The sequence below is a fragment of the Manis javanica genome, chromosome 10 (genome assembly GCF_040802235.1).
Source record: "Manis javanica isolate MJ-LG chromosome 10, MJ_LKY, whole genome shotgun sequence".
Taxonomy (NCBI): Eukaryota; Metazoa; Chordata; class Mammalia; order Pholidota; family Manidae; genus Manis; species Manis javanica.
The window spans coordinates 85,169,256-85,189,632 of record NC_133165.1 but is presented as its reverse complement, the minus strand read 5'-3'; the positions used below and the strand labels follow the sequence as shown (position 1 = coordinate 85,189,632).

General features: G+C 46.9%; 2 long non-coding RNA genes across 3 annotated transcripts; one reads left to right on the top strand and one right to left on the bottom strand.

The window, feature by feature from the left end:
- The first annotated feature begins 407 nt into the window (after positions 1–407).
- LOC118967312 (uncharacterized) lies at positions 408–3,503 on the top strand. The gene is made up of 3 exons (XR_005054229.1): positions 408–599; positions 2,364–2,525; positions 3,129–3,503. It is a non-coding gene; the product is annotated as an uncharacterized lncRNA (long non-coding RNA).
- A 506-nt stretch (positions 3,504–4,009) lies between these two features.
- Positions 4,010–12,032, bottom strand: LOC108402977 (uncharacterized). Of its 2 annotated transcripts, none has more exons than XR_001854575.3 (4): positions 11,920–12,032; positions 7,178–7,209; positions 5,389–5,597; positions 4,010–4,356 (listed from the first exon to the last, which is right to left on the bottom strand). It is a non-coding gene; the product is annotated as an uncharacterized lncRNA (long non-coding RNA). The 2 variants fall into 2 exon arrangements; XR_012121769.1 differs by lacking the exon at positions 11,920–12,032 and adding an exon at positions 7,298–7,437.
- Positions 12,033–20,377: the final 8,345 nt, after the last annotated feature.

Genomic DNA, 20,377 nt, shown 5'->3' with positions numbered 1-20,377 from the left:
ATGCCCATCAGTAAGTCACATCATGAATAATAAAGGTGATTTCATTGTTGATTTTTGTGCTGTGTTCCTCAAGGCCACAATGTCATTGCTGGTAAGTGAGGACTTTTTTAATTCCTGATAATTGGCAACTCTGATGATTAAAACCAGCCAGAATGGGAATGGACTGCCTGGAGCACAGGAAGGTCCTGTGCCTAGAAAAACTGAAACCAAGGCTTGCTGATCAGCTAGCTGTCAGCTGGGTTCACTGTAGGAGGATCCCTTCTTCAGGGACAGGATTGGACTAGAACTTCCAAATCCTCCCCACTCTGAGAGCCTTTGATCCGTGTCCCACCATTCTATAGAGATTTACCCAGGCAATTAGGCATCTACAAATGTTCTCTGACCTGAAGTTTTGATTTTGATAGGAGACCTGATTAGAAGTTATTAGACAAGTCTGGAGAGAAGAGCAGCAAAGTAAAGCCTTACTGCGGAGGAAGGAGGCTTTCACCCAACAGCCAGGAGGTGATGCCGTCTCCTGCCCACCTTCACATCCTCGCACCCTCACCTCCACGGATCCCAAACCTGAAGAGGCCATCCGCTACCTGGGCTGTCAATGCTCAGTAAGTGGTGGGAAGGAGCCAGCTGGGGTTCAGTTGGGGAGGAAATTTTTTCCTCTATCTTTCCAAGTTCCTATTGCTTGTCTGAGAATTCAAATGACATGAGAGAGATTAACAAGAGAAAAATCAAACCTAATTACATCACGTAAGTGTGGGGAATCCACATAAACATGAGACATTCCAAAGAGGATTGGGCAAAATGAGGTGTTTGTCATCCTGAACTAAGAAGGGGGCAGGGGTTTGGGACTTCAAAGGTAAGGAAAGCAATTTGCAGGAGGATGGAAAAGAGTAAATGTTGAGCAGACAAATGTTTGCTAGGCCACACAGAAACAATGGGATGTACAGAGGAATTTTAACAGACTCAGCCACATTCCTCCCCTTCTACCACCCCTACTGCATATCATGCAATTGCTATCTATGGTGAAAGCTGCCTTCCTGGAACAGGTCCTCTAAATTCTTCTGGGCAGTTAGGGGGAGGTCAAAGTTTCTTCCTGAGTCATTAGGCCTTGACTTTTTTCAGCTTGAAATAATCTGCAGGTCGCAGTAGCACATCTTGGGGCTACTGGCTCTGAACCTTTACAGAGTCTTCCCCTTCACTCAGGCTCTCTGTCTGGAGCATGTGCACAGACATCACCCAGGCTGCATTCCATCTTCATTTTCTGGAAGTTTCCTCCATGCATCCAGGGTTGAGCCCAAGGCTTTAAGCTCCACCAAGACCTCCAAGTACCCACTCTTCTCCCATCCCCAGAGGAAAAAAGCCAGAGCCCAGACCCCGAGCACAGAAGAGTCCCCACTTAGAAAGGATGACATGCCTGTTCCTCAGGGAGGACTACACAGAGTGGCTGGTCGCCAGAGCCTGCCACTGCACCATGCTGGCCCGGGACCCAGACAAGCTGAGCAAGCACCAAAATACGGGCAGTGAGGACAGCAGTTCAGGGGACTGGAGTGATGGGAAACGGAAGGCGGGAGTCATTGGAGAATGCTTCCCAGGGGGCTGGGTCCCTGGAAGAGCCCTAAGGAAGGAGTCACACAGGCTCCCCATGGCTCCACTGCCAGGGAAAAAGCTTTCCTAAAGGTGTGACCAGGTGAGCGGATAGGAGCTGAGGAGGGAGGAGGGAGCAGGAAGGACCTGGGGACCAGCTACAGTCCCTTGCAGCCCACCCCCACCCTCCAGCCCTGAGAATTACCTCACCTGGGCTGCTTGGCAATGGAACTATTGTCCATTGTGGGAATGGGGCAGGGACGCAGGGCCTTGATTCCCTCCTGTTTTCATTCACCCACTCATTCACTAATCAGGCACTAGCCTAAAACATTTGGGGAGACAATTTTTTGGCTCCTTTCACACCAGTTACAGGTACAGGTGAAGGCCTGCTTTGGTCAAGGCAAAATGTATCCTGAAGGTTCCTGCTGAAAAGAGGCCATGAGGAGTCCTTAGCCATTAATTAAGTATGTTGATAGCTGACTATATTCTGGGCACCTGATGGAAAAGCTCTGAGGGAACTGGGCCCCTAATAACCTTCACTGTGTATTGAGAGAGCCAGGCAGGTGACACTTAGTGCCACTTTATTTTATTACTGTAGTAATAATACTTATATAGTACAAAAACTGCCTTACAAATATTAATATCACTTAATCCTCATAAGAACCCTATAAAGTAGGTGCCATAATCACCATTTTGACCACATAAGAGCATGCCCAAGGTCACACAGCAGTGTCGCTTTTTCTCCGTGTTCCTAACTACTACATCTTACTTCCGTGTAATGACAGGGGGTGAGAAGAGTAGTGTGGCCTTGGATGAGCAAGCTGGCACTAGCAGAGGACTGAGAGGACCTGAGGACAGTGCACTCTGATGGGAAGAGGAGGAAAGTGTCGGCACTGGGCTCGAGGGCCCCCCAAGGAGGCAGGGGAACCTTGTGGGATGGTGCTAAGGTGAGCTCCCTCACCTCCATGTTGCCTGATGTGAGTCTTGTCTGGGATGGAAACTTCTGAGTCTCTATTTTTCATTCTACTCCCCCAAGCTCCAATTCCTCAAAAAAAATCTAGGAGTCTGAAAAACAACCCCCAAGCACCTCTTTAAAAACTCATAACATGAGGGGTTGGACAAGAACCTTTGAATGCCCTGACACCCCAGATTTGCCAGAGTCACAGGTTAAGGCCCACTCTTAACACACTAGCCCAGCCCCCATCCCAGCCCCTGGGTGAAAAGAAGGGCCCCTTTCTTGCCTTCCTGATACACAGGAACAGTGACCCTTCCCTTGCCTAGAACAGAAGAGAAAGTCACGCAACATTGGTGGCATCCTGAAAAATCAGGGGCAAGGTGTGGTCCTCTGAGAGGTGTTCTCCTGGTCTCATATCTCATCCCACCCCACCCACGGTACACCATTCCCTGCCTTGGACCATGGCTTACATATGAAAAGATCATTTATGTATGGCGGGCTGGCATAAATGAAAGGGTCTACTTGGCACCAGATGTGGGCAAGCCAGAGGCTATGGCCACCCCAGGCCTCACTGGAACACACCAATCTGTCATAGTTACAGCCCACTCTTGGCACAGCCAATATGGCCAGACAACCTGCCTGGGAAACTTTGGCTTGGGGAAACCAGTCTGTTTCGGTGAAGTAAAGAGCTGAGAGTGGAACAAGAAGGAAGAGGGTACAACAGCTAACCCCCAGCCCGCCCTGGAGAGAAGACTCAAGAATCAAGGGCACCCGTCAGAGCTGGAAGCCATAAATGCCCAGGTATCTAGGCAAAGCCTGGGATTAATCACCCACCATAAAAGCAGCACACTGAGGTGGGCGGGGGAGTCTCCTCAAAAGTGAGCTTCCCCAAAGCTGCCTTCTGTACCCTATCAATAAACAATTCATTTCGGCCCTCCCCACCCGGGCCCTACCTGCTGGAGTAGAAGGAAGTAACAAGCAATAAAAAAATAAAATAAAATAACCTGAGTGTCGGTTTCCTCCTCTAATATTAGGGGTTGGTCTAAATAGCCTTGGATATTTCTGACTCCCCCACCAACATCAACGAAAGTTTTATGATTATATATATATGACTCAAGGATTCTAAGGAATTTGGCTTCAGGCTGAAAACAATGAGGATTTTCTCCTAAGGGTAGAAGCTAATGATGGCTGGGTTCTACCAAGGTATGGATAAATATAAAGCTAGGTCCCTGCCCTCGGGCACACGGGAACCAGGTGCTCTGGCAGAACAAACATGCCACAAGTCCCCTCTGTCCCCACACCCCCTCACAGCTAGTCAGTCGCTCTGTTACCCTCATCTCTCTCTCTCTCTCTCTCTCTCTCTCATGCATGCACAGACTCATGCACACACACAGAGTCATATCATCCAAACACACACATACACATTATTGCTCAGAACCCTTGATTGCAAGTGACTGAGACCCAACTCAAATGCGCTTAAGCATAAGAGATCGTTTATTTGCTCACACAATGGAAACCTCAGGAGGGCCTCTGGCTTTTGGCATAGCCAGATGAAGGGCTCAATGACAGCATTAGTACCATCTTTCTCTACTTCTCTTGACTCTGTTTTCCTCCGTGTTGGTTTCCTTCAGAGGCAGACCACTTCCATGCTGCGGTGAGGATGATGACCAAGGGACTGCCTCTTTCCCAGTCCTTCCTGCTGGATTTCCCAGGCTGACTCTCACTGGGCTGACTTACGGCACCTGCTCAGCAGAATACACACATTTTGACTAGATGGGTTCATGCAGCTGGTTGCTGGAAAGAGGTGGTCATGCTCACCCAAACTACATAAAAAAGGGGCAGAAAGGTGTTTCACCAAAAAAGAAGAAGGAGAGATGTTGACAGATAAGAACAACAGATGTTTGTGACCTACAATAACCCAAATGTACACAAGGAAGATGTGGAAATCTAGAAGACTGCAGGGGTATAAAGATATCAGTGTACACACTGAGCCCTTGTATGAATGTAAATATTGCCTGGCCAAAGTCTATCTTCTGTACCCTACAAACAAAATGTTAATTTCAGATAAATTAGTTGTTCAGATGTATGCTATAGGACTTCAGAGGCAGGGAAGAGCTGTTTAAAATGGGTTTAGGCTTGATTGAGTTGAGTTTAGAAAACAGACATAGATGGAAAGATCTGGAAATGCAATGAGTCATTGCACAGGAACAGGATTCCCATGGAACAGAAAGACTAGGTGGTGAAGAGGTAGGTGGGACTGAGGGTTCCGAGGCCAAAGTTCATCCTGTAGGTTGCAGAGGCCAGTGAAGGTGGGGGTCAGAAGGGTGACATGGTTAAAGCAGTGCTTTACAAAGATTAAGTGAGCCGTGGTATGTTAGTTAGGTGGTAGGTGCAAAAACTGAAGGCAGGAAACTAAAAAGAGGGCTAATGCAGAATGCAAGTGAGCAGGCCTTGGTGTGGTAGGAGCAGTGAGGGCAGGAAGACAGGGATGGAATCAAGAAGAAAGAACAAACTAGATGTGGCAGTTGATTGCATGGCTGAGACCAAGGTTAGGGGAAGCAAGAAGGTGACTCAGATGCACTGTGGTAACTCCCTGCTGGACCCTAGCACCTTCGGCTCCAGCCAGACTGGCACACGCACTTGCCATGAGCCACTGGGTTGACCCCTGCCATTGAGTTCATCCTGCCTGCATCAGACCACAGCTCCTTGTGGACAGGGCAAGGTCCTCTAGCATCTAGATCTGGTTCCTATCTCTGTGCCAGCCTCTGATTGGTGGGGTGCTGGCCCAGAGCAGATGCCACTGAGTGGATGCACAGACCCTCCCCTGATCAAGCAGTTTACACTCGCTCCCTTACCTTTGCTCATTACACATGTGCACAAGCACACCTTCACTCTAGCAGCAGCATGATAAGATGTCATAAAATCCTGTGTGGTCCTCAGCAGCAGACACATTTCTCTCCCCATTTTCTCTCCCCGCTGATCATGCCACACCTGGAGAACAGTGTTTGGCTGGCTCTTATCTGACTCTTAGGAGGGACCTGGAGTCTTAGGAGGAAACTGGAGCCTATACAAGGAAACACAGGGGAAGTGAAGGAATATAGAAGCCACATTCTGCAGAGACACAGCTGCGGGAGCTGGGAGTGCAAGCAAGCCCTGGAGAAGAAGAGACACCACCTCCTTGCCGGGAGGAGAAAGGGACATTCATCAGCATGGCCAGAGGGGTACCACTAGAACCAGTAAGAAGGAGCTCCCAGAGAGTGAAGTCTGCACACTTCACTTCACCCCATCTAAACTCAGAGAGGCGCTGCCAAGCAGGGAGAGAAAAGTGCCCACTTCACACAGCTGCCAAGGGAATAACTTAAATCTGAACCTCGTGGACTGCTCGCTTGTGGGACTGCCCCCAGGCCTGTTCAGGCATAGCTACTGCTCTGCACACAGGTGGGATTGAGATCCCAGGGACAGTGAACACCATCAGAAAAATTTTGGAGCTACTTCCTAACTGTGTCACATTGGACAAGGTACTTAATCTTTCTGAAGTTCCTTTTCCTCAGCTGAAAATGGAGATAATAACTACCTAAAAGGACTGTTATGAACATTAGATAAGGAAGAGTGCCTGATAGTTGCAGGTTTTCAGCTGCTAGTTTGATTGGATCGCACCACCCCTCCTGCTTATCCCCCTCTCTTTCCCAAAACCTTCCTCAGTGCAGTTTCCCTTCACCACCTTCAACACCACCCTCCATGGAATTTGTGTTTGCAGATTTGCCTTGTAAGAATTTAAGGCCTGGTATTCCTCTAGCACGATGGAACAGTGTTTCGTGAATCTTTTGTGTCCTCTGCAGAACCTGTCCCATCCACAGTAGGTGCTCAGGCGGGAGAAAGCCCTGGCTCAGAAGGGGTGAGGGTAACTGGAGAGAGATGGTAGCTGGAGCTATCAGGAGGCGCCTATAAGGTAGTAATAAAGGGATAGCACACAAAAATCTGTGACCATGCAAAACAGAAGCTTGCAAATGCAATTCCTAGGGAGCTAGCCATGCAAACCGAGCCCTACCTGTTGACACCCACTTCCCTTCCCCAACTTTCAACATAGGGCTTCTTTCCCTGCCCACAATGGTAGTGGTGGTGGGAATGATGATAATAATGATAGCAGCTCTCCTTTACTGGGTTCCCACTAAGTGTCAGATCTCTTTCCATATTATTATTTATTATTGCAAATATATATTATTTGCAATCTTAATAATCCAAGAGAAAGGTAACATTTTACAGATAAGGAAACTGAAAGTCCTTCAAGACTTGACCTCAAGTCTGGGGCGAGTCCAAAGCCTGAACATGCTCTTTCCAGGGATGCTGTCTTAGAGGCAAGTCCATTTCTCTCCATCAAGGGAAGCTGTATCATGCAACCCAGGAGACATGACCCAGAAACATGTTTATTTTATTTAGCAATCCAAAAAAATAAATATTACCTTCATTCGATTAGTATTTGTTGAACCTCTAAACTACTTCTCCTCATTTAAGGATTCTGACAGACTTAGGGGACCTCTCTCATCAAAAGGAAAGCTCCATCAAGGCAGGGACCGTAACTGTTTTGTTAGCAGCATTAGAGCATATCTAGCAGGCATTCCATCAACATGCAATGAATGTACTCACAGGTGATTGACTCAGCACCATCATGCGCATGTCTATAAGAGAGAAAATAACGGAGAGAATCAGAGTAGCTCAGGTGAAAGAAAGCCCCACTACCTACCAGCCAATAAATAACCAACCTACCTCCCGGATTCCCTGGTCTCTAAGGGCTAAGATAACCCCAAAGCAAGACACAGAGACCTATTCATAAGTCTTAAAGCAAGCCTGCAGACCTGGAACATTGGAATAGGCTGGGCCTGGGCCAGCCCAGGCCAGTTTAGCCTCAGGGAAGTGTTAGGCAAGCTCCCATAGCAACAGAATGCAGTGTGTGTTTCTGTGTTCCCAGCAGAATTCCAGGCTGAGCCTATCTATTCCCCAAGGCTGTACTGTCCCCTCTCCATCCTTGCCTCCCCAGGTTTCCCAGGCGACCATCTTAGGAACCTAGAGAAGCCTGAGCAGCAGAAGCAGCCTCCAGAACATGAGATGCAGAGGAGGGCCCCACCCAGACCAGTGCTTCTGGCTCAGAAGTGTCCAGCTGCAGAGGTCAGGCTCCTTGGGCCCCTCCTAGATCCCTGGGCCCATGGTCCTCATGGCTTCCACGTCCAGCCACACTGACCCTCCACCCCCAGCTCCTTCCCCACCAGGGCCTGACTCTGGTCCACTTGGCAGCCAGTGCCTACACAAACTCTCTCCACTTGGGCAGTTCATCAGACCAGAGAACCTCCTCCTCTTTCTGTCCCTGCAGCCTGGCTCCACCCCATACACCTCCTTCAGGAAGCCCTCCTGGACCTTCCCTCCTAGGCTTCTCCCCCAGCCTTCCAGCTTGTCTCTGATCCGGTATTCCTCCTCTGACCTGGTCTCCTAGAGCTGGGTGTGGGTCCAGGCACCCCAAATGGCCTAAGAGTTCCCTTAAGATAATGACAACTTTTAATCCTTGCAGAAGCTATGAAATAAAATTTGGATAAAAAAAAAATTTTTTTTAACTCCGTTTCAGAGCTGAGGAAAGAGCCTCAAGGTTATGAATAGTCTGTGCTCCAGAGAAGGCAAATAGTGAATCTGTGGCATCTTACTACACTGATAGACAGTGACCACACTGGGGTATGGGTAGGGACTTGACAATATGGGTAAATGTAGTAACCACATTGTTTTTTCATGTGAAACCTTCATAAAAGTGTATATCAATAATACCTTAATAACAAATTTAAAAAAAAAAGAATAGTTTGTGCTCTAGCAGTAGCAAATGGGAAAGGCAGAACTGGACCCTGTCTGCCTCCACAGGCATGTCTCACCTGCTTGCCTTCCATCTCCCTCTCTCCCCACCCCTTCAAGATGGTACCATATTCCAAGCACACCCCACACCACAGACTCTTTATGAGCCCCTTTATTCCCCATAATTAAACCTATAAAGGAGGTACAAATAGTTTCATTTTACAGATTAAGATAGGGAATCTCAGAAACTAAGAACATTTCCTAACATCACACAGAACCTAAGTGCGAGGACCAGAATTCAACCAATTCTTCTAGCTCAGAAACCCAAAGCTAGGTTTCCCAGTCCACTGGGTGTAGCCAGAGACAGCTGAGAGATGCAGGAGATAGGAGTGCAGATTCTCCAGGCCAGCAAGAAAGCTTCGACTCTGTCAGCCAGCCCCTCGGATAAAGAAAAATGCCTTCCAGAAGGCCTGCTGATCTGGGGAGACCCAGGAACCCCAAGGCAACTGAGCAGTGCAAGCTTGCTAGCTAATCTTCCAGCTCTCTGCACCCCCCACTCATCCTGTGCACCCACATGCCCTCAAGTCCTTTCACTTCTGCAAATTCCATCACCTCCAAAGAGCTCTACGATTTGTGACAAAGACAAAATGAGATTAAATTAATTTAAATTTGAGAATTATTTTCAACAATTCTTGGAACAATGCAGAGTAGCAGAAAAACACAAATTTGGGAATCAAGTAATCTGTTTTTTAGTTTCCACTCAGTCTCCAAATTGCTGTGTAACATTGGACAAGTCACTTCCCCTCTCTGAGCTATAATTGTCTCATCTGAATAATGAAGGAACAGTACCATTTATTTCTAAAATTCCTTTAATTGCATTTAAATTAATTAGCTTTTAGGGAGTGTGAATTTCCCAGAGTGATTGCCATGTAGTGAGGAAAGTCTTACACTTGAAGTCATACTCAATTTGCACTCTCAGCTTTTGTTCTCTCATATATAAAATAAAGAATATGATGATAATGTTTGTAAGAGATGTTTTTTGCCTCCTTGAAAGTTCCTTATAGAACTCATACAGTGATGGAAGCAAACTACAAACTCTTCTCCAACAATTCACCCTTACTCCTGTCTGTCACCTCCCTCCCCCCGTAATAGGGCCCCTGTGACACAGCACACCCTCAACTCTACTCTGGAGTCTTAGTTCTCTCCCGCTGCAGGAATAGCCAACGAACAGAAGAGCATCCTCTCCTTTACACATTGAAAGGAAGGGAAAGGATAGACTAAAAGGAAGGACTGGCTAACCCGAGAAGTAGCAGCAGTAGCAGAAAGGAGTGACCAGGAAAGGGGATGCACCTTTGAAAAAGGAGCTATGCTAGATGTCTTCTCACTCAGACCCAGACCTGGTCAGGCCTGCCCAGAAGCCAAGAAACAGAGAAGAGCAGGAGCAGAGGCCTCAAAGGACAAGACAGAACAAGGCCACATTGGTGAGGAGATGACCTTGGGGGAGGAGGTGCTGAGCAGGGTTCTGAAATTAGTGCTCCCAGCCCATCTGTAATTCCTGGGGAAGGTTGAATAAGCCCTAGAGGTACACTACTCCTTGGATATGCAACAGACTGCCTCACTGAGAAGGAGCTATCCTGGGCCATCTTATCTTATCTCCCACTTCCAGAGATCCTGGAGAGCTATTTCTGAGTTCCCTGGAGCTCAGACTGAGTCAGAGCTGGGGCTCCAGGGGCCTGGGGGCCTGGGCAGCATGTCTGAGTCATTCCAGAGTGTGTGCTCCATCCGGAAATGAAATGGGAGCAAAGGGAGAGAAGAGATGGGTCAGGATGACTGGTCCCACCAAAGGCTAAGGATCTCAGATTCCTATCAGCCAGCCCCAGGCTAGAAATTTCCCAGCTGGGAAAGTTAGGTCCCAGGGCTAGACAACACTGTCATCTCAATTAGCCCTCTGCTACTGAGTTCGGGGATCATGCACAGCTCTTACTGGGGCCTAGTAGGGTCTTGCACTTTCTGCCACCATTATCTACCTCTCTAGGTTTAAAATCTGCAGTTAACTTTCCTCTCTGAGAGCACAGAAGCAAGGGACACAGTCCTGGCCCCTGTCCTGTTCTTCTCTCCCCTCCCACCACATTTCTCTGAGCTGAGCCTGGAGTCCATGGAGGCAGGAGACTTTCTCTGTGTCCCTGAGAAATTCTCCACCTCCCCGAGATGTTCTCTTCTCCTCTTGGCAGGTAGGTGAGAGGGGCCTTGGGGACATGCTGGTGTGAATGGCCCCTCTGCAGAGTGGAGAGGGAGATGATATCATCACCTCACCTGAGGCTCCTAGACATGTGCACACTCTCCCACTGCCCCTCTGTACCTGTCCCCCGCCACTTTTCCCACTTGCTCCAAAATGTCCTCTCCCAGTGCCCAGTCAGACAGAACGCCTATAAACACCACTTTGATCTTGCCACTCCCTAGCTCAGAACTTCCGTTGCTTTCAGAATAAAGGTCAAATTCATCTGGCTGCTCTGCTGAGCCTTTCAGGAGCCTGGCACTAGCTGCCTCCCCGCCCCAGCTCCAGGGCTATGTCCTTCCCTCCTAAGCACCTCCCTGTTACCTGCACCTGCTGAAACCTTACCCTTCCTTCAGGCCCTGGCTCCAGCACTCCACATTCATTCTGCAAACATTTAATGAATGAAAATCATGCACTAGGCACCTCCCCACACAGCCTGCCCCAGACACTACTGCCCGGAAGCTGCCACTCCCACAGAGACCCCAAAAAAAGGATCTTTGTTACACCCTGGGGCTGGGTTACACTTGCCTGAGCACCCCTCCCTGATTGTAAACCTGATCCACAGGCATGGAACATGCACTGAACATGGGCTAATGAGGCAATCTTCCACATTTTTCTCATTTGATCCTCACAATGACCTTGAGTGTTCCATATCACCATCCTTATTTACAGATAAGGAGCCCAAGGTTCAGACAAGTAACTTGTCCATCAAGTGGTAGTCAGGGCTCAACCCAGGGTCTCTGGATTCCAAGTCCAGGAACCTCATACCAGCGCCAATCCCCTCTCTGAAAAGCAGAGTCATGTTTTACATGTTTCTGTTTCGCCCAGCACCCAGCACAGGACCTTGTTTGATTCGTGGGATGAATGAATGAATGAATGAATGAATGAATGGTCCTGTGATTCTAGTCTACTAGGATGAATCCTCTTCTCCACTCTGATCCCTAGTTCCTCTCTGCACATTCCTATTTTCCCATCTTCTCTCTTTCACCAGGGCCCCAAGGACCCAGAAGATAAGGGAGGAGAGAAGCAGTGATTGTTCTCACTGACACCAGGGATTGCAGAGGTCTCAGGAAACAGCCCAAAGAAGGAAATCCAGGACAGGAAGGCTCCGCCCACCACCCCACTACCTAGTTTGATAGACCAGTGAGTCCCAGCCCTTCTTTCCATCCCTTCCCAATTCCAGCAGGACATAGGTGGGGCAGAAGGGAGAGAACAGTGGCTGTTCTCGGGCCACCCAGAGAGCCGTGAGGGAGTAAAAATGGGCTTAAATTCAATGACTCACCATCCTGTGCCTTCCCAAGGTAGGGGGGCACCTGGACACTTGAACTTTCAGCCCATCTCTAGGGAGACACTTGGGTGTCAGTAAGCTGCAAAGGAAGAGAAAGAAGAGTTCTGTTTACCCAAACTAAGGGGCGACCATGGCAACACAGGCCAGGGCCATCAGGCAGGGGGCAAAGGTCCCGGCCAGAGCAGGGCTCTGCTGTCAGCCTGCCAACCAGGCCAGTTGCCCAGAGCAAGCCAGCCAGGACTTCTCTGGCCAAGCACCCCCTTGCGGGCACAGCCTGTCCTGAGAGCTGTGGAGGAGCAGTCCTGAGGCGGAAGCCACCCGTTTTACAGATACACATGTGTTCCCACCCCCACCTTACCCCTTTCTCTGAGCTTTCTCTCTGGAGACCAGAGACAAGCAGACGTAGACAGTGAACCAGGGGGAACTCTTGGCCTCTGTGCAGGGGCAAAGAAGGAATGGGGAGCTGAGCTTCTGGGATAGGCAAAGTGGCTGTGTCAGTCTGTTTCTGTTTCTGTTCCTGGAGGGGAATAAGCTCAGAGCATAAGGACAAGGGTTCCCAAGCTAAGAAAAGGTAGTGAAGGCATCAGAGCAGAAGAGAGTGCTTTCTCAGCTGGCATGAGAGACCAGAGATATGCTGTCACTCCCTCCTCTCTGCTAGTCACCAGAATCATAAACTTTTGGTGCCCAAAGTTCCCCCATGGCTGCTACCACCATCCTTAACAGTGCCTCCCTCACCTGTTATCTACAGCCTTTCCTCCTCTTACCTCTCTCTGGGAGGTGGAGGCAGCACTCCCTGCGCTCTGGGCTGGCCTTCCACCTGTGCTCTGGGCCCCACCCCCTCAGAACCTCACTTCACCAGGCCCCTTCTCTCTCTGGTCTTGCTACTGCCACCCTCATCCCAGATGTAGTTTTCTCCTCTGCCTGTATCCATGCACAAATCCCTTCCTCCTCGAGAAAACAAAGGAAAGAAGAAATGAGGGAAGGGAAGGAGAAAGGGGAATCATCCTTGACCCTCCACCCCTTTCTCTCCTTACCTCCATAGCCAAACTTCCCAAACAAAGAGGCCATATTCAGTCCCACATCTCACCTCATCCTTCCTAGCCCCAACCAGCCACCATCCTTGGAAATGATTAAAACCACCAATGATCAGCTAACAGCTGATGTGGCGTACTCATTTTAGATTTTATCTGACCTCCCTGCAATATTGGACTGGACACTACTGACCACTACCTGTTTCTTCAAAGACTATTACCTTGGCCTCCTGACATTTCCTTCAAATTACTTATTATTTCCCTGGCCACTCCTTTCCTGAATCCTCTTTATCTGTGCACCACTGTATCTGTGGTCCTTTATCCTTCTGCTGGGCCACACACCTCTTTAAAACGCTAATGCACAATCACAGACTGCCAGCATCTCCCTCCCACATAACTAAAAGCAGTCATGTACTCGGGCAATCCACCATCACAGACCAGATTATGAGCCTCTGCCTCAACCTCTTTTCTTCCACCATCCACTCCCAGGATGATGGCTCCTAGATCAACAATTCTACACTCAGGAAAGCTACAGACCCTTGTTTCCAATCACCACCTGGATGTCTCACCCAAGTCTCAAAATCAGTAGATTACAAACTGAAGTCATTACTTAGTGCCACCCTCCTGGCCTTGCATTCTCTCATCATCCCTGTTTTGTGGATGGTATCACTCCCTCCAAAGCAAGAAACCTGGGAGTCACCTGAAGTCCTGGGTTTGGCACTGTAACCTGCCTCATCTGGTTGTTATTGAGGCTTAATAATGTGATATATGTGAAGCATGTAGAGTCACACCTGGCACATAGTAGGTGCTCAGTAATTGTTTGTTCATGATTGTTGTTAGTCTTACTTCTCCTTTCCCCATCCAATTAGACATCCAATTAGACATCAAGACTTGCCAACTCTAACTTCTAAATTTCCCATGAATCTATTTTCCTCCCTGTATTTTCCTCTCTGCTTGAGTACTGTGGAGGGGCAGTCCTGAGGCAGAAGCCACCCATTTTACAGATACACATGTTGCCCAGGCTGACAGCAGAGCCCTGCTCTGGCTGGGACCTTTGCCCCCTGCCTGATGGCCCTGGCCTGTGTTGCCATGGTCGCCCCTTAGTTTGGGTAAACAGAACTCTTCTTTCTCTTCCTTTGCAGCTTACTTACACCCCCACCTCACCCCTTTCCCTGAGCTTTCTCTCTGGAGACCAGAGACTAAATTATTGAAGCTAAATAATGTGAAACCTTAGTTTGGGCATTCATTGTCACATGCCTAGATGATTGCAGTCATCTCCAGTCTTGTCCCTTCATATCCTTCCAAGACATTCAGCTAGAATGGTCTTGCCAAAAAGCAGTTCTGATCACGACACTTCCCTGCTTCAAGTTTCGAGCTTCATTGTCTTCCCAGTTGCTGAAACAGTAGCTCTCAGCCTTTGGTGCATTCTTAGGGAACCTGTTACAAATAGAGGCCCAGACCTCAATCCTAAAGATATTATTCTGCAGGTTGGGGTGGCATATGGGCACCTGCATTCATAATATGTTATCCAGAGTATCTGGTACAAAATAAAGTTGAGATCCAGGGAAGCCCAAACTCTTCATGACCTACAAGGCCCTCATTGACCTGGCCCTCACAACATTTCCCAGTTCATCTCTGCTACCCATTACCTCCCCATATATTCAACAAACATTTATTGAGCACCTAATAAATGCAGGCACTAAGAACACAATGATGAGCAAAGTAGACATGGCCCCTGAAACTTACAATCTAGTTGGAGAGAAATAGTAACTTAGTAATCATACTAATTAAGATATAAATATAAACTCTTCTACATCATTTTGATGAGAGAAACACAATCCTATAAGAACATGATCCTGTGCTACAAAGGAGCCTGGTTTAAATTTGAAAGAGTAAGGGAAATGTCCCTGAGGAAGCAATACTGAACTGAAATATAAAGGATAAGTTAATAGAAAAGTCTGCAGTTAAGGGAAGAGAATGATCTAATTATCCGGACTTGCATGTGCAAAGGCCCTGGGCAAACAGGAGGAGTACAACAAGTTCCAGATATTTGTTCTCACCACTTCTATTCAACATTGTAGTGGAGGTGTTAGCCAGTGCAATGAGTCAATGAGACAAGAAAAATAAATAAAAGGCATACAGATTGGAAAAGAAAAAATAGAACTGTCTTTATTCACAAATGAAATGATATTTTATGCAGAAAATCCCAAAGAACTACCAAAAAAAGAGCCAGTAGAACTAGAAAGAGAATTCAGCAAGGTTACAGGATAAATGATCAATATACAAAAATTGATTTTATTTCTACATATTCACAATGACAATTAGAAATTAAAGTTGAAAACATCATTTATAACCAGATTTAAAACATAAAATACTTTCCAATCTAATGAAATATGTGTAATATTTAATACATGTATTCTTAAATACAAAATATGTGTATACTTAAAACCACAAGCTAAGAGAAATTAAAGATCTATATGAATGGAGAGATACCAAGTTCACAGATTGGAAGACTCAAATATTGTTAAGATACTAATGCTCTCTCTGAAGTGATCTATACATGGAATGCAGTCCCAATCAAAATTATAGCAAGTATCTACTTAGAAACTGACAAGGTGATTCTAAAAATTTATACAAAAAAAGAAAAGGGCCTAGAATAATCAAAACAATTTTCAAAGAAGAAAGTTAGACTCACACTACCTGATTTTAAGACTTGCCACTAATGTGGGCTTGGGGGTGGGCATGGGGAAGGCAGTATAGCACAGAGAAGACAAGTAGTAACTCTATAGCATCTTATTACACTGATGGACATTGACTGCAATGGGGTATGTGGTGGGGGCTTGATAATGGGGGGGGAATGTAGTAACCACAATGTTGCTCATGTGGTTCATAAGATTATATATCAATGATAGCTTAATAAGATTGTATATCAATGATATCTTCATAAGATTGTATATTAATGATACCTTAATAAAAAAAAAGACTTGCCACAAAGCTAGAGTATGATCAAGACTGTATATCACAGTATCAGCATAAGGATAGATATATATATATATACATCACTGGAACATACTAGAGTTCAGAAATAGACTCACACAATGGGTGCCAAGGTAAAACAATGGAGAAAGGATAGTCTTTTCAACAAATAGCAATGAAACAATTGGCCATCTTCATGCAAAAAAAAATAATAATAACCTCAACCAATACTTCACATCATACACAAGAATCAACTCAAAATGTATCACCTAAAACCATACAACTTCTAAAGGAAAACATAAGAAAAAATCTAGGGATCTTAAGTTAGGTAAAGATCTCTTAAGACTGAACACAAAAAACCATAAACCTTTAAAGAAAAATTTGGTAATGGAATTTTATCAAAATTTAAAATGTCATCCTTTCTAATGATATTGTTAAGAAAATACAAAGATAAGCCACTGATTGGGAGAAAATATTTGCCAAACACATACTGATTGGTTGATTGATTCAAATGTATCATAGGTCAAAATATAAAACCTAAAGCCATAAAACTTCTAGAAGAAAAAGGGAAGAAATCTTTCTGAGGGGCAAAAAAAATTTTCATATAGGCAAAGATTTATCAAACACAATACCAAAACATGATCTATATAATGAAAACTTGATAAACTGGACATCTTCAAAATTAATGACTTCTCATCAAAAGACACAGTTAAAGAGAATGGAAAGACAACCAGAGACTTGGAAAAAATAGTTGTGAGAACACATAAATGATGTGTATGATGAAGAACACAAAACTGAATACATAAAAAACACTCAAAATTTAATAATAAAAAAACCCAGACAATCCAATATTTTTAAATGGGCAAAAGATTTGAATGGACACTTAGTCAAAGGAGAGATACAGATAGCAACAAAAAGCACATGAAAAGATGCTCAACATCATTAGTCGTTAGGAAAATGTAAATTAAATGAAATGCCATTATGCACCCGCCAGAAAAGCTATAGTTAAAAAAAAAAAGGCAAATAATACAAAGTGTGGTAAGGATGCAGAGCAACTGGAACTCTCATATATTACTGATGGGAATGCAAAATGGTACAGCTACTTTAGACAACAGTTTGGCAGCTTCTTATAAAGTTAAACATACATTTATCATTATAATCCAGCATCCAAGAGAAATGAAAATATATATCCACACAAAGACCTGTACACAAATTTTTATCACAGCTTTATTCATAATTACTGAAACCTGGAAACAACTGAAATATCCAACATCAAATATCTCAAATATGTATCTGGTGATGGATAAACAAATATGGTACCTCCATGCAATGGAGGTTTGGTGACTCCAAACCTATGCTCTTTTCCCATCCTCTCTTTTCCTTAAGATCTTTCACACTGATTTTGAGTACCTTCAGCCACTCTCAAATAATCAGCTGCTCTGACCCTGAACTCTAATAATCCCCTCTCTGACATGCCACATCTCATGCTCCTTTGTTTTCTATGCAACTGCTGCCATCCATCATGTCAACCCCGGTCCCTGGGTTCCTCCTTTTCCGCAGAGGTCTTCTGGTTGCCTTTGCTTCCAAGAGTCTGTCATTTCAGCAGTGCTTTAAACCCTGACTCCTTTGCCCCTGAGTTTCCACCACTCCCACCTTCTTGTCTCAGTGATGGATCCCCCGGGATACAGACTGTGCCCTGCATGGTTGGCGTCCTCATAGACCCATGCTGTGTAGCATCCACTGGGACCTCAATATCTTCACATACCCTTTCATGCCTCACCTAGGGGTGGAGGACTATGTATCTCACTGTGTCACAGTCTCCTCCCACCTCTGGCCTATTCTTCCCATTGGTAGAGAGGCAAAAGCTTATAAAGCTTACATACTTCAAATCCCAGCTCTGCCACCTACTAGTACTCTCACCTCTCAGGTTTCAGCTTAAATGTCATTTCCCCCAGGACCTCAGGCTTGGTTAGTGGGGCTGCTACGGGCCTCCATTGTTCCAGGGACTGGCCCTGGCATAGCACCAACCACACCTCATTGTGGTGTGTTTCACTGTTTTACTAGCCTTGCTAAACTGTACCACCTGAGGAAATCTTCTATCAACCTTGCTCCCTACACAGGATATCATCCCATTTTCTCCTTTCCTTCCCTAACAAACATCTTGGAAGAAAAGTCTATGCTATGCCTCCGCTTTGCCAGTAACAACTCACTCCTCAGCCTCCCTGACCAGGCTTCAGTCTCCATCACTTCACTGCAAGTGCTCTTCTTGTCCGCAGCCTCCTTGCTCTCCCTGTGTATCTACTCTGTGGATTGCATCTCCTTGAAACTCACTCTTTCTCCTCGGCTTTAAGGACACCTCTCTCTCCAGGGCCAGCAGAAGCCTGGGCCCCCTCCTGTTACTCCCCTCTCTTCCCTGTCTCTTCCTTCCCTTCTTGCCTTAGGTCCTCCGTGCAGACTTCACCCACCCCTTCGATGTGATCCTTTTCCTTAGGCTGTCTCATCCATGCTAGGGTTTCCCCTGAATCCTCTAGTGGGTGGCTCCAGACAGGGCCGCCATACCTGGTTGTGGAGGCTGGTCAGTGCCCAAGGGCGTCAGGCCAAGCGGCAAGGAGGGGGTTGCCTTTCTCCGGACTGTGCAAAGCCTTGGCCTGGCAGCTGCCTCCCTCGCCCCAGACCCCTCCCAGGCCGCAGCCTTGCTTTCCTGGTGGCTCACAGGCCACAGACACTGCTGGCAGACCTGCAAAATCCGAAGCCAAAGGGAGACAGACAGATAGAGACTTGGCAATGGACAGGATGAGTTTGAGAGAGGTTCTCAGCCACTTTACTTTTCACCCCCACTTCCATACTCAGTCTTAGCTGCCCCTGCCCTGTGTCTAAGCTGAAAGGAAAGAAATGGTGACAAGCAGAGTCCACAAGGTTAGAGGGTAGTGAGGGTAAAACAGAGGGGCTGGGATGAAAAGACAGAGGCAAATCAGACAGGATCAGAGATGGACTGGCTTCTCAGTTGTCAAAGCTCATCCAGGCAGATTGTCTCATTCCTCATGAAAACCCTCCAAGTAGGTATAACTATTATCCTTATTTTACAGCCAAAGAGACCAAGATGCATGAATTTGCCCAAGATCACCCAGCCAACAGTGGGACCTTGAACCCAGGTCTTTTGACACCAGTGCCATTCTCATCCTGCGTCCCACCCGCCTCTCAGCAGATAGGAAAGAGGACCTAGACAGTGGGGGGGAGTGGCATTGAGACCTGGGGTTGTGCGTGAGGAGAGACCAGGAGTACCAGGGTCAGAAAGGGACAAGGTGGTAAGAGTAGGAGAGGCCATTGCTGGTGGGTGAGAGCTGGCTTTGCCAGACAAGGCTGCAGGGGTCCCAGGGAGCCGAGGGGGCTGGTAGAAGGGCCAGATTCCCTAAAATCCCCCTTTGAGCTCCAACACTGGAGATTCCTGGGCAGCTGCGAACTCCGTAACACTGATCTTTCTTTTCTTTATCCCTGGGGAATAACCGCTTTGGGTACAAACCCAGCAGCCTTACCAGGTGAGTAAAGAAGGTCACTTCCTGGCAGGTGCAGAGACCTCGAGAAGAGAAGAATTCATCCAAATCTACAGGTACTGCAGGCAAAGCCTGATGGCAAGTCTGGCTTGGCTGTCTGGCCTCAAGAGGCCTTTAAAAGTTCAATCTGAAATTCCTTACAAAAAGTTCCAGCAAAGCATATTTAAAAGAGCCTGTGTAATCAATTGCTCTTCTAGAAAATCCTATATAACCACTTAGTTGTAAGTACTCAGGGTCCTCGTTGAGACCTGCTGCGACAGGCTGACTTGGACCCCAACTAGTTGGCTTCCGAATAAATTCCTCTTGCTTGTTGCATCAAGAAACGTCTTTGGTGAGTGATTTGGGGCGGCGCCTTCCTCAGGGGAATCCAACAATATAAAAGTGTCAGAACATCCTTTGACTCTCCCAGCTCTGGAGGAAAGGGCCTGGCCTTCAGAACCCCTCCCTGACTCCACACATAACAGGGAGCACCAGGGCCTCCAAATGGGGCAGAGGTACCTCCAGAGAAATTGCCAGTCTGGGAGATTCAGACTCCTGCCCCCAACCCAGCTGCAACCCCATCATCCCACCCGCTGCACAACGTACCTAATTAACCACGCTTGTTGGTCCCCTAGACTCTCCTAGCATGCCCTTTTCATTAATTGTTTAAATCAAAATAATTTGCAGAGCTCTCCCTACATGCCAGAGGCAGGGCTGGGCATGAGAGATTCCCACTCTGGGAATCCTCTCTCACTTTCTGTATCTCAGGTCCTGTATCCCTCACTCAGTAGCCCTGGGCCCTCCACTGAGGGGAGCTGAGGGGACATCCCAGGCCATCCCCTCACCCACCTTGCAGCCCCCAGCCCTCCCCACCATAGAGACCTCTTGCTTTCTCCAACACACATTTACACCTTT